General features: G+C 34.6%; 1 long non-coding RNA gene across 3 annotated transcripts; it reads left to right on the top strand.

Moving 5' to 3' along the window:
- The first annotated feature begins 753 nt into the window (after positions 1-753).
- Positions 754-10,638, top strand: LOC110021070. Of its 3 annotated transcripts, none has more exons than XR_002293603.1 (5): positions 754-1,162; positions 1,371-1,422; positions 2,438-2,499; positions 3,090-3,177; positions 10,412-10,638. It is a non-coding gene; the product is annotated as an uncharacterized LOC110021070 (long non-coding RNA). The 3 variants fall into 3 exon arrangements; XR_002293601.1 differs by having other exon boundaries at positions 2,434-2,499; XR_002293602.1 differs by having other exon boundaries at positions 754-1,275; positions 2,434-2,499.
- The last annotated feature ends 3,370 nt before the right edge of the window (positions 10,639-14,008 follow it).

The following is a 14,008-nucleotide window of genomic DNA, read 5'->3' as shown; positions in this document are numbered from 1 at the left end:
AACAAACGAACTGAACTAGAGCTGTTCGCGAACAACGAGCCAATTTGACATTCCTAATATTAATATATATATCTATATTAGTATATTACTAATATATTATATTAATATATTAATATTATTAATTTATTATATATTATTATTAATAAATTTAAAATCTTTAAAATATCTTAAAATTTTTAAATATAATTTTTTAAATTATTTTATATTTCGAGCAATAACGAGTTGAACACGAACGAACGCATCACTGTTCGTGTTTGTTTCATTTAACTAACAAAGCGAAAAAAATTGTTGACGTTCGTCTCGTTTACTTATCGAACGAATCGAACACGAACTCATTGACGAACCGAACACGAACTGTTCACAAACAACGAACTTTTTTGACAGCCCTAATCATCATTACTTTATCTTACTAGTTTTAAAACTTAAGCTTTGTTTATTTTTAAAAATTACGTTTAAGAACTTCAAAACTTAAACCTTTCAAGCTAGGACTAACAATTGTAGGCTAAAACTTTTCTTAATGGAGTTTATCTCATTTCTCGTGGAATCGACAACCAAACTCAAGTCCCGGTACTACAAATGTGCCACGTATACTTACACGAGCCGCCCGTGCTTCGCAACAATTGACACGTGCCACTTGGTTTGTAATTTTAGGTTCAAAATCTAATTAGTATGAATTAAACTAATATTTGAGTGGTATGTCTTAAAAAAAACAGTTCCTACCTTGTTTTCTGATTACAGAAGATTCGCGTTCAGAATATAGAGAGCCAATCGGGTCAAACGAGGCTTAAATAATATTTCCTAATTCTACTCAGTTCTGTGGCAGGTGATCTACTATGAGTCCCGTCAACTGCCCCCCCTGAAGAATTTCGAGAACAACGGACACCACATCCGGAGACCGAAACCTAATTTGCCACTCGGCTTCCACCGACAGCGTTCCGCATTCGACTCTAGGGCATCCTCTCGTGGCGCCCTCTGTCAGCAAGGGGGCATTTGGACTCCTCTGCGGCCGGCAGCTACGGTCCCTCGTGACCGGCTGACCGCAAGCTAGTCGGGAAGGAACGACGGGATCGGCGTAGGAAGACCTCCGAAATCCCCATATTTGACATCCAGATCCAGGGTTCCGTTGTGGTCATGCTTGAAACCATTCATGAATGAAGATAAGGTTACTCACTAACTCTCATCTCTGTCCTGCTTCTTCCCACCCGCTTTCCACCTTCACGGCCCTGCCAGCACAAGAGGCCTCCTCATACCGACCTTCCCGTTAATAATTGATTGGTTTGATCCATCATTCTTGAGTGTTTAATCGAAACATTAGGAGTTGATTTGATACTGTTTTTCCAGAATTTATGTTATTTTTGTTATGCGTGCAGTTCTTTGGCCGCCTGATTCCTGCTCTCCAGGACGGCGATCTTGTTCTATTTGGTGAGGGATGTCTCTTTTTGTATTAGCTTAAGTTTATTGCAATGACTGATTAATTTAGTTGCACTTTCCTTGTATTCGGAGTACTGAATTTTATCTATTCTTTGAACAAGAAAGATAAGATTAATTACTCGATCCATGGAACACCTAGTATGTTTTGATAAATGCCAACAAAAAAATGATTTTTTGATTGGTAGAACATCAACTAAAAAATGGGTCATTGTTTTCTCATATGGAAAATAGAATGATTTCTGGTAGATCAAACAATAAAAAACAAATCAAGGTGATATTTACTGATTATTGCTATCTTGGAGCCATTTTGGATGATTCTTTTACGGCACATCTAGAAGTGAAAATTGATGGCTTCTTGTCTATATCTTTTGAATAGCTACTTAGATTCCTGATGTCAAGATTTTGGATTGTAATAAAACATGGGTTAAGTATTGATTCCATTGTTGGAATACGTAAAAAGTGCTTCTTTTTCTACCGCAGCTTTTGAAATAGACATATGGATCCTGTTGCTTGCTGGTTACTCTTCTAGTATATTTTTTTTTACTGTAATATTTTACGTGAACAAATTTATATTAGATAATTGATTATTTAGATTTCACTTTTTTGCTGTCATGGTAAACTTGTAGGTTTTTGGTTTTCAGTATTCCAAGTCATCATAAATTTTGGATCGACTCTTGATTCCTTGCTATGGGCACTGAAGAACTGAATTGAAATTCATATTTTATTGTTTGCATTTTTAAATGTTTGTTTTGTTGGTAGAACATTGTTAATTTTAAATCATGCTAAAATATGAATGGGTTATAGATTCCATCTATGGGCACCTAACGACTGTTCTATGAAGCAATAACCATACAAAATAAAGAACTGAAGAAATATTCAACTACTGAGTTGTTAGTTATATATGTTTTCAGATGGAGACTTCTCTATATGCTTGATATGCTTTTTAAGGTATTGCCTTACACACCTAAATTGAAAGTTTAGTTTAACCATTTTTCTCTTCAGTTAGGTGCTCGGCAAGAGCCACCATCAGTGGACTCTTTGAAGTACACTGCTGCTGATGTTCGAATTGTGAGTTCGTTCATTCAATGCTTCTTGTGTTCTTATGATTTTTTTTTAAGCTGAGTTTAGCAGTGCTTTTTAAGCTGATTAACTTTATTATGTTAATTATATGCTAATATAGCTGGATGTAAAAACAATATACTGATTTTTGTAAAGGTGAAACAGGATATTGTTTTTTAACTAGAGGGAAAGATTTATTGCTTCTTGAATATTGTTATTTCTAGGAAACATTCAGATGATTGAATAAATGTGAAGTGATTGAACACTGCACTCACCCAATTTACTGGACAACTCTTAATTTTACATTTTAACAGTACCAAATGGATATTGAAGCTACTTTAAACATTTTCATTATATTGTCACTACAAAATCCAGTTTCTGACCATAAGCTTTTGATTTTAGAAATTGCACCTTGTGCCAGCTAGCTTTTGGGCCCAGTTTTACGAGTAAACTTTTGCTGCTCAATAATGTGTGTGTTTTCTATTTTACAAGGATTTATAAGAATTAGTAGGATTTATGGCATTTGCCGAGCTCGATGAAACTTTTTCAACAATTTACGCGTTGCTTTGTGAATAGATTCTTTAATTACTGATTTGCAGTGACTTTCGATTGGCCCTGGTGGATCATTTTGGAGGGAAATTACATTTGGGTTGTATGCAAATCCACGAGAAGCTCATGGAACTTCAGGTTAGATCTACATCTTTAAAACTTGTAATTTTCTTTTTCTATCTTTTTAATTGTGGTACTTTTTATGTGATATGAAAAATTTGGATAAATTTAGGTGTTAGATATGTAAATACATAGGAATTGGGTGGTATATATGTAAATGTCTCTTTTTTATTATTACTTATTTAATTTAGATGGTATAATCATTATCCGTGGGGTCGGTCCAATATAGTGGTGGTTGTAATATGTGGTCTTCATTATCAAATTTCATCCACACAAATGAAAGAAACTGTGAGTGGAGAAACAAAATATGTAAATTATGTGAATTTGATGGCAAACTATTTAACCAGTTCAAGTTTCATATATAGTTCATTTGCCTAGAATCTAGCTTTAGGGTTTTCTAGTGACCTTGGTTGAGATGGTTGATGGTCTAGCCTAGTGGAAGCCCAAGTTAAATTCCTATAGGTGGGGGATGCTCTAGGGTACCCATGAAGCTTAAATCCCTAGGAATTCCCCTAATGACCCATCGACCACCTCTAGAATTCTCATTGACCTAGGAAAAGCTTGGACAGGAGGCTAGCCCTAGGCCAATGAAGGGTTTTATCTTTGACCACATTACCTCAAAAGCCTTCGAAACCCTATCACACTAAAATTCAGGCCAGGGGGAGGGCTGAGTCACCAAAGTCAAAGTTTGGTCTCATCTAATGATTTTCCCAATACCGACCAACCTTAAAATTGACACAAATTCTAAACACACCAACTTAATCCTAAAAAAATTGAAATCACCAAAATTCACCAAGTTAATTAGTTAAAAACTAAACTACTCAAAACAAAATCAAAATCAATTCAAAATATTTAGGCCAAAGACATTTAAATATCATAAGTAAATTATAAAGGCTCACTATGCCTAACCCTTTGGGCCAACCATAATCACCTAAGGCTAAACTTAACTACAAAAGCCCAACCTTAATCTTAAGCCCAAGCCATCATTGGAGAGCCCATGACCCATCCCTCATTGCCCATTCCTCATGGGTCAACCATGACACACAGGACTCACATAACCCAAATAACCTATTATGACACTACAACCTAAATATGGTTTAATTAAAAGAAAATTAAACATAAAACAAGCACAAAAAGACAAACTATGCACACTTTGCCAAGGAGACTAACACTTGACACCCAAGTTCAACTATCCCATGTTTAAACCTTGGGGAGCCAAACTCTGGTCAAGGGTGAGTCAAACCAGACCAATTATGGTCCTAGCCACCCTACCAAAAGTTCCCCAGTCGCTCCAAGCTCCTCTCCATGTCACCTTCACCTCCATTGGAGCCACCATGCTCAAGGCATCAAAAATGGAGAAAGCACTTCACCTCTCTCAGAAGCCTCTGGACATCCCGTGCTCATTCTCTGAGAAGCCACTAGAGTCTCCCAAGCAAGCCAGAGCACCCCCTATGGCCTCCCATGGCTATAGAAGGAGCTAATCCAAGAGCCTTGGAGACACTTCGAGCTTCATTGTTAGCCACTTAAACCCTTAGCTCTCAACACCAAAAACACTCCTACAGGCCCTAGCGACCACCTCCCACCATTTCCAAGCTATCTCCACCACGACACAACCCTAATTTCACCACTGAAATCTAGGTTGTTTTACGGCTTTGACATAAACCTTACAAAAACTCAAAATTAACCCTTTCATAAGCTTCACAAGGTCCTAAAACTTCTTCCCCAATCAAAATACACTTTCCCCGCACCCTCTAACCTAGCTCAACACCAACCTGAGCCACCCTTTGGTCTAGCACATATTTAGGCGTAACCACAGAGCAAATTGAAGTAAGGAGGAGTTTCGTGGCATCAAGATGATCGTCTCTGTCAAACCTAGTCGATGCTTCACCTCTTGGGATAAGTTAATGACTTGAATTCACCATTTTTGCTCTCGGTTTGGCCTTTTGTGAAGCAAAACAACAATGCATGCTGGTGATATTCTCTGATTTTTTCAAAGTTAGGGGATCTCTATAACACCAAAATGTCTAATTTCTTATCAAAACTATATTTATTTTTGAAAAATAATTATTAAAATAAAATAAAAATAAAAAATATGATTTAAAATGGAAATTAAAAAGAAAAATTAAGGAAGCAATCCTAAACACTAAAACAATAATTTTCACCTCTGAAAATTTAAAACTGAAATTAGAACACTAGGGTAGGTTTGTAAAATCATAAATTTTGCATTTTAGCCCAAATTGTCTTCTAAACTTAAATTAAATATGAAAACCAACTTAGAAAATCTTAAGATCACTTCCTAATTGAAGCTTTAAGGAGGGTTAAGCTCACCATTATCCATTTAATTATGGAATTATCTTAAGTTAGGTCTAACCTAGCTTAGACAAATCTCAATTTAACTTAGCTCTAACCTAGCTTGGAACTGATCCAAAATTAATCAACTCAAGTCTAACCCAACTTAGACTCGACTCAACCAAACCTTGAATCTAAACTTAACTTAGGTTTAACCTAAATTAAACATAACTTAACTTTAAACTTGACATGGGTCTAAACTAAATTAGACTCACAACCTACCTCAAGTGTAACCCAACTTAGACTTGATTTAACCAAACCCTAAACTACAACCTATCTGAAATCTAAAGTAACGTAGACTTGCAACCAACCTTAAGTCTAACCGAACTTAGGCTTGTTTCAATTCATAAACTCGACCCAAATTTCAACATAAGTCTAACCTAACTTAGACTTAACTCCAAACCAACTTTAAATCTAATTTAGGTCTAACTCAATTTAGACCTAACTTAAACCAAACTACTGTCAACTTGATCTAACTTTTGTTAACCCAAATCAACTCAAAACAAAATTGGCTCAACTCGATCTAACTCGGGTTAACACAAATCAACTCAAAACAAATCTAGGTCAACCCGAACTAACTCGGGTTAACCCAAATTAACTGAAACCAAATCTGGGTCAACCTGGCCCAACTCGGGTTAACTCAAATCAACTTAAACCAAACTTGGGTCAACCCAACTGAACTCAGGTTAATTCAAATCAACTTAAACCAATCCTGGGTCAACCCGACCTAACTTGGGTTAGCCCAAATCAACTTAAACCAAACTTGGGTTAACCCGTCCTAACTTGGGTTAACCCAAATCAACTTAAACCAAACTTGGCTCAACCCGACCTAATTCGGGTTAACCCAAATCAACTTAAATCAGTCTTTGGTCAACCCGACGTTGACTCAGTTTAACCTGGGTTAACCCAAATCAACTTAAATAAACCTGGATCAATTTGGTCTAACTCAGGTTAACCCAAATCAACTTAAATCAAACATGGGTCAACCCGGCCTAATCTGGTTTGACCCGAGTCAACTAAACCAAACCTGGGTCAACCCTGCCTAACTTGTGCTAACCCAAATTAACTTAATCAAACCAGAGTCAACCTGACCTAACTCGGGTTAACTCAAATTAACTAAACCAAACATGGGCCAACTCAACCTAACTTGGGTTAACTCAAATCAACTTAAATCAAACCTGGGTCAACCCGACCTCACTCAACTTAAACTCAAGATACCTATGTTAAGGAGTGTTTGACGTCTCATAAGGAAATAAAAACACACTTAACACACCCTGAAGACAACACAGACTAAAATGCAAAATAAACATAAAAGTCGTAACATAAAACACACCCTAAAAATTGTTAAAACTTAAACTTCAACTATAAAACACAACTTGGTTTGGGAAGGGACTTCAGAGGAGGCAACCTATGACTGCTAGCAAAGTACCTTCCAGCCACTAGCGACTGATCAAACCATAGAACCAATGATCCCGGAGAACGAAATCATGGGATCTTGACAAGGTCATTTGAACATCAAAAATAAAAAAAAAATCACAAAATTTAATCCGCTAAATATCTTAAACAATCTAAAATTTTCAACCCCTAAAATCCAAGAAAGTCACTAAAATTTAAATAAAATCCTAATGAATAAAGATCACTGAATGTAACTTTAACCCTACTACCCGGGTCTACGAAGATCTTTTGGAGGATGCAACTCATGGTTGTTGGTAAGAATCATCCAGTCGGAGTAGGTTTGACCGCCTCTCCGGACTAAGTAGATCATGGAACTCGACAATGCCGAGTTGCCAGAAAGTCATGGGCATCTTGACTAGATCATCCTAAATAAAAAATGATAACAATCAAAATGAACACATTATTTCTTTTACATTAAAATGAAACATATTGACTTTGTTTTGCAGGACTGTTCGAGATAACTTACAAAATGCTGTCTTAGATTTTCTTTGAATGTTATTAGGGTGTGATAAATATGTTTTGCAGGGCTGCTTTAAATAAACAAGCTGCTGTAGTAACCTAAGATTTTTTCCTTTGAGTCTTTATTTCTTTTATAGAGTTAGAAAGTGTTATAGTCAACTGACTATAAACATCTGAATTACTCAAAAAAAGATGAAACAAGAAGCGAAGGATGAGCCTCAACTAAACCACCAACGATAGTTCAAATAATATCAGTTGACGAGTCTGACATTAACTAGGATTGACACTTATGCAGTTAGTATGTTTATTCAAATTATAGGCTCATATCTACATTTCTGTCCTGGATTATCAGTAGACTTCTGCATGATTGTATGCCGTGCGATATAAGTCCTAACATTCTAACAAAACATCAGGATAAAATATTAAAATATTTCTTTGAAAACGACAAGATTCAACTTCTTGAGGAAAAAAATCACAGTTTTAATTGAGTGTTTTTTTAATTAGCTTCCACCGCTTAAGATGTAATTAATTCTGGGGGCTTGCCCTTATAGGTAGAAGAATACCTCCGAACTAATCCAAACCCTATTTAGTTCCCATGTTAGATAGTGGAAGTGATCCGTAGGATTTAATCTCAGATCAGTGCTGACATCCAACTTTTTCTTTGTTTAAATAATCAGACCCATTGTAAAGTTGTACTTCTAACTTTTAAGGTGGTTTGCTACTTTCAATGATAAACTTGATTATTCGAACAACCCAATCCTTCGAACCTACACCGTCCAAAAGTCTCGTGTCGAGGAGAACAATAACCGATAGAACGAACCCCGACGAGGCAAACAATCTTCCAGCGGGACTAGGCACTAGTGTTGATTTCTCATCCCCAAATGGTAGTTGATCTTGCAAAACAATTAGTTCAGATAAAGAAGAATGGTGTGTATCCGTTAGTTTATAGACTTATTATTTTGACATTAACTTTATCAGTTGTTACTCTTTTAGTTGAAAGAACATTCTCTGCAATGAAGATTGTCAAAATTGATTGCATAGTCGAATGAGTAATGACTGACTCAATGATTGTCTCGTACAGTAAATTAAAAAAGAAGTCTTCGATTTGGTTTTGAATAAAGTCGTTATGCAATATTATTTATATTTGCAAAATAAATTGAAAAATTTATTATATATTTCAATTTATCAATGATAGTGGAACATAACACTTTCTTTAGATTTGCGCTATTTATTTTATTTATTAATATAATTTTTGGAAGAGGTTGATTCAGATACTTAGGCCATATTCTAATGGAAAACTATTGTTAACATATTTTGATGGTTCGATTTCAACCCTGCAGTTTCATCTTCATTCTCATTACAATTGTTGTTATGTACAAAATATAAAACAAAATCTTGATGATCATGATTAAATTTACTATCATATAGTTATAATGAAGTAGAAGCTATAAATGCAATCTTCATTTCAATGTTTAATGAATGATTTCTTCAATGGCGAAAATTCAAAGTTCTTTACTTCAATTCTAGTGTTTATGGTCTTCTTTCCTTCTCTCTCTTTCTGCCTTTTGCCCCATATGAGTACAAACTTCGGTCAAACATTGGCAGCCTCTCGAATTTTCCTCCACAAATTAGGGTTTATAGTCAGAAACTCGAATTTGGAGTTCTTGGAGGAGACAAAGTCAATAAATCAAGGACTCTTTTTTTTGGTTTTAAATTTGTAGATTTCTGCTGTTATGTATGGTTCTGGGGTTTGAACGACCGTCTTAATGCGGAAGAAGGTACGGCCATTAATGTATATGTTCCTTTGTTGTCTTGTGTTGTTTTTTTAATGGCGGATATAGATCGTCTCTATCTATAATCGTAGTTGGACGGTTCAATTGCCACCATTCCAATTGTTCATTTTACTTTGGGCGGAGGCTAGAATTGAATTTTTTTTTCTAAATAAAGCATGGTGATTTGAGAGGATCTCTCATGGTGGGCTGGTGAGGGCACATGAATTATTGTTGGGGTAAGAGCTATATGGGGCTTGAAGGAGAATTCTTCATTCATGCGGTGGTTTTTTGCAGAATAAATGAATTTTCTTCTTCCTTGTACTAGGCTTCTAGGGTTAGTGTTTCTAAGAACATGAAAAGCCATTGCTAGGTAGATCTGGGAGACATGACGAAATGATTTATGGAGGTATAAAAAGCTATGGCGCTTTATTTCTGAAAATGAAATGGAAATATAATGTTTTGATTGTTACTGATTTGAATGATTTGTTTATCTTATCCAGTTTGGAATGGTTAGCATTTGCATGTGTTTGTTTTATTTCCTCCAAAAGAGTTCCAGTTTGAGTTGACTGTAATGGGTTTCTGGCATTTTGCGGTATTTGTCCGCCTGGCATTTGCTTGCAATGCATTAAACCTATAATCTATTTGATATATTCCTCAATTTTATTTTGTTTTCAAGACTTTTGTGTTCTATTTGTGGTGAATTGGAGCCGATAATCATGCTAAGAAGTAAGTTTTTGTTTATGACATTTCTCTTGGTTGAGGGACTGTCTGGTATTGAATTTAAGTGGATTTTAACTTAAATCAAAGGGTAAATTTTGAATCTTGGAGTTAGTAAATCTAGTTTCTTCTTAATTCCTCTCAGCTTTTCCTTAAATACCGGATTTACTTGATCCTAGTGCTGCCAGGATTTAGTAATTCCGGATTTAAAGGATTTACTAAAGCTGTTACTAGACAAACCTGAGCAGGATTCTTTGCTATGGAATGTGAGTTAACTCAACAATATTTACTCAAATCATACTTGGATTTCTCTGGGTTTAGTTGTTTGGTGATTTAGTGTTGTAAATAGGTTACATTTTGATGAGATGTGAACTGTTTTAAATGCATGGTTGGATCACCTCAGTCGTTTCATTGGTTCCCTGTTTCTCTATTTTGCTGAATCTTTTATTCCTTTTAATCTAAAGCGACATTTCTAATTTTTTTTCTTCTTCTCAAATTAGAATGACGGATAAAAAGTGGTTCAGGAGGCTGAGGATCTTTTCTAAATTTGATCCTCATAAAAGAATGAAGTGCTTGAATCCTGGGATGGATATTAAAGATGAAATGGTTAATGTAGATTATTCAGTGAGTGAAAGCTCTTCACGAATCGAAGATGGTGAGATTAGATCGGAAACTAGCAACATTGAAGAGGCCGAGTCTTCCCTTCGTGAAGGTGGTTGCCTTAACTATGAGGTCAGTCTCTCTATAAGGTTTTTTCTCCCTTTTAAGATAAGTTAATCTGTTTAATTTGGTTGTCACACGTTTGTGTTTTCACTCTGGTCAATTTTTCTCATTATATTGTGTGCTCCAAACTACTTAAATATTTGCTAATGATTGAAGGAATTTTGTTCTTTACCCCCATATTATATGTATAAATATGTGATAGCGCTTATTATTTGCAAACTACTGCATGCCTAAGGCATACTCGAATGCAGTTAAATGTGGATCTAATGTGAAATTTTTAGAAGACATGATATTTGCACTTTTCTATATATATATATATATATATATATATATTGTTCTCTTCTTTTTTTCTTATTCTTGATTCCATGAATGCGTGGCATATAAGTGGTGTCTAATCTAACATTTTCTTATAGTGTTACATTCACCTTATTTAAGAAATAAGAACATCCATCAAATACCTAGCCACTTAGATCACATAAACACAACTTGATGATTTAAGCTAGGATTTCACGAATAGATGACAATGAATTGATGAAAAATAAAGAAGAAATAGAAAATTTTATTTTGTTGAATCCGTAGCAGCTATTTTAGAAGTAACATACAAAAAACCAACAAGTATAGGGGTTTATAGAATATTATTTCTTTTTTGAAATGGAAAAGGTAACGTGTTAGCCAATATTTTGAGGAATTGGTTATGATGTATTTGATTCATGCATCATATAACGAAAAATTGTAACATATCCACTTCCTTATGCTTTCAGTATAAATTAAATTGATTAGGCATATGATGAACATTTGTTCCTATGTTAATTTCTAGTTTACTTGAGCATGCATAGGATAAAATAAAATATTTGTTATCTCTTAGGATTTCCATTGTATTATTTCATTTGTTACCGACTCATTATCATTATCATAAGACCAATCCAAGCTAGTTGGGTTCAACTCTACTTATTTTTATTCCTTTGTTATTACTATTTACTACAGAGGGTTGCATGGGGTACTAAATCTATTATGTACCAATACTTTTACATGACCTCTTATCCATGATACTTTTCAGTGTCTCTCGAAAAATTCATCCATATTAATAACATCAACTAAGTTTTTTTAGCTAAAATTGAATGTAATGCTGGGTTTTTAATCACTTATTGTCATCAATTAGATAATCTTTCTACAAAATAGTGGCTTCTAAACTTGTTGGCATTGTATTGGTTTATGAATTACGCTTAGTTTGATCATGAATATAATTTTCTCATACCTTAATTCCCTTGTTATAATGATAGTAAAACATTTTTGCAAAAATATGGTGTGAATGAAAGCATGGTTGAAGCAAAATGTTTTTCGAAGGTGCTAATCTCAACAATGGTTTGAGGTGTGAGTTGATGCACTCATCTTTTTCACATAAAGAAGCTAATTCATAAGCCAGCGTAATATTCCTACTATAAATGAGAACTTATCCAGTTTAAAAATAACATTTGTAATATGTTAAACATTAAATTCTAGTGTATCTAAAAATACCATCAAAACAACGTTGTAACTGAGACTTGTTTGTAATAACTAATACTTCATAAAGTAGATTTTTTGATGTTATAAGACATTCAAATCTCTGTTTATATATAAAATAAGCCAATTCATTCATTTGCACAAGTTGCATGAAAAAAAGCTTCTTCATTATTCTTGTCCTGCTCAACAAGGATTCCTAGTCCTACATGCTCTTCCTCTCTCTGTTGTTTCTATGGAAAGCTTAAGGAATGTGTTTAATGTGTATTTATCGTTTCTTTTCTAATCAGGAAATAATCTGATGCTTGAATTTTGTTTCCCAATAAGGAAGATCTTGCAATTAGGGGAAAACCTTCCATGCTTTGTTGTGATATCCTAATGAAATTTACAATGATTGCCTTATAATATATTATTTGCATCCTTACTAGAATTAGGTGTTAAAATCTCTTTATGAATACCCTGACATTTGGCTCCGGTTAATTGGGCTAAAATGAATTTCTGTAATCCCTTTTTAGTCTTATTATGTCTGATTATTCACATGTTATTATTAATTTTTGTTCGCTAAGGCGCAATTTGTGACAACTATAGATGACTCTTACAAGGACGAGTAGGGATAAGGAGAAGATGGTTTTTTGATAAATCGAAACATTGCCATTAATTTTGCTACATCTTTGATAAATTTCCTCTTCAAAGTTCTACTTAAAACTTAAATGATAAGAACCACTTTCAATGGTCCCAATTCGTCCAGATGACTATTCACGAAAGGTTAATTATAAGGGATAACAACAATGCTTTGGTTTATCTTGGCTCATCAACTCAGGAGGAATATGTTGGCTTGCCATATTTGATTAATTGCCAATGCAAAGGCCATTTGGAACAAGGTCAGGTTTACTTTTTTATATCTCGAAAATTTTGTAGAATCGTGTGAGCTAAGAGATAATGTTTAGGATCTCAAATAAAACAACATTGGTATTATAGTTTTTGTAGGTTTTGAGAATTTAGCGGAATAATTTTATTGATATGAAAGATGATATAAATAGTTAAATACATGTTATATGAAGAATAGGAAATATATACACTCATGTCTCGAAGATTATAATTAATCAATTCCTAATAATTACCGTAAGATAAAATAATAGATATAAAATAGGAAATTCAGAAAATAGGAAATAACCGGAAAGGAAATAATCAATACTAATAACTTTTAACATAAAATAGAAAATAATCGGAAAGAAAATAAATCAATACTAAGAGCTTCTAACACTCCCCCTCAAGTTGAAACACATATGTCAATCATGTTCAACTTGGTTTTGAAATCATTAAACAATGGACGAGGAAGATAATTTATGACGTAAAACTTGAAGTCTTCATCTCCAAGGCATTTAGGGACACTTTTAGTTGACTGCGCTTGTTTTTTACCGCAGTTTTTGTAGGTAATTGGAAAGTTTTTACAGGTAGTACTGCAGGAAATGCTGCAGGGAAGTAGACAATATATAGGGAAAGCTGCAGGGTATGACCTGCATAAATAAAGAAAAAACTTCGGAGGTAAGTCTACTGCAGGAAAAGGCTTCAGAGGAGGACTTGCTGCAGGAAAAAGGCTCCGAAAAAGGGTCTATTGCAAGAAAATAGCTTCGGAGAAGGGTCTGTTGTAGTAAAAAGCTCCAAAGGAAGGTCTACTGTAACAAAAGCTCCGGAGGAGGGCTAGTTGCAGGAAAAAAAACTTCGGATGAGGTCCTACATATCAGCTGCATTAGGTATTGAAGAGTCCAATAGAAGGATCTGGCTAAGAAATAGCAACGGAGGGATCTAGCTGAAATTGTAGGGAAGCCCGTTAGAAATTGCAGAAGAAAGATCTAGCTTGTAGTTTACGGATTTGG

Source organism: Phalaenopsis equestris, unplaced genomic scaffold, assembly GCF_001263595.1.
Source record: "Phalaenopsis equestris unplaced genomic scaffold, ASM126359v1 Scaffold000121, whole genome shotgun sequence".
NCBI classification, from domain to species: Eukaryota; Viridiplantae; Streptophyta; class Magnoliopsida; order Asparagales; family Orchidaceae; genus Phalaenopsis; species Phalaenopsis equestris.
The sequence above is the reverse complement of the archived record's forward strand: the minus strand, read 5'-3'. Positions and strand labels throughout refer to the sequence as shown.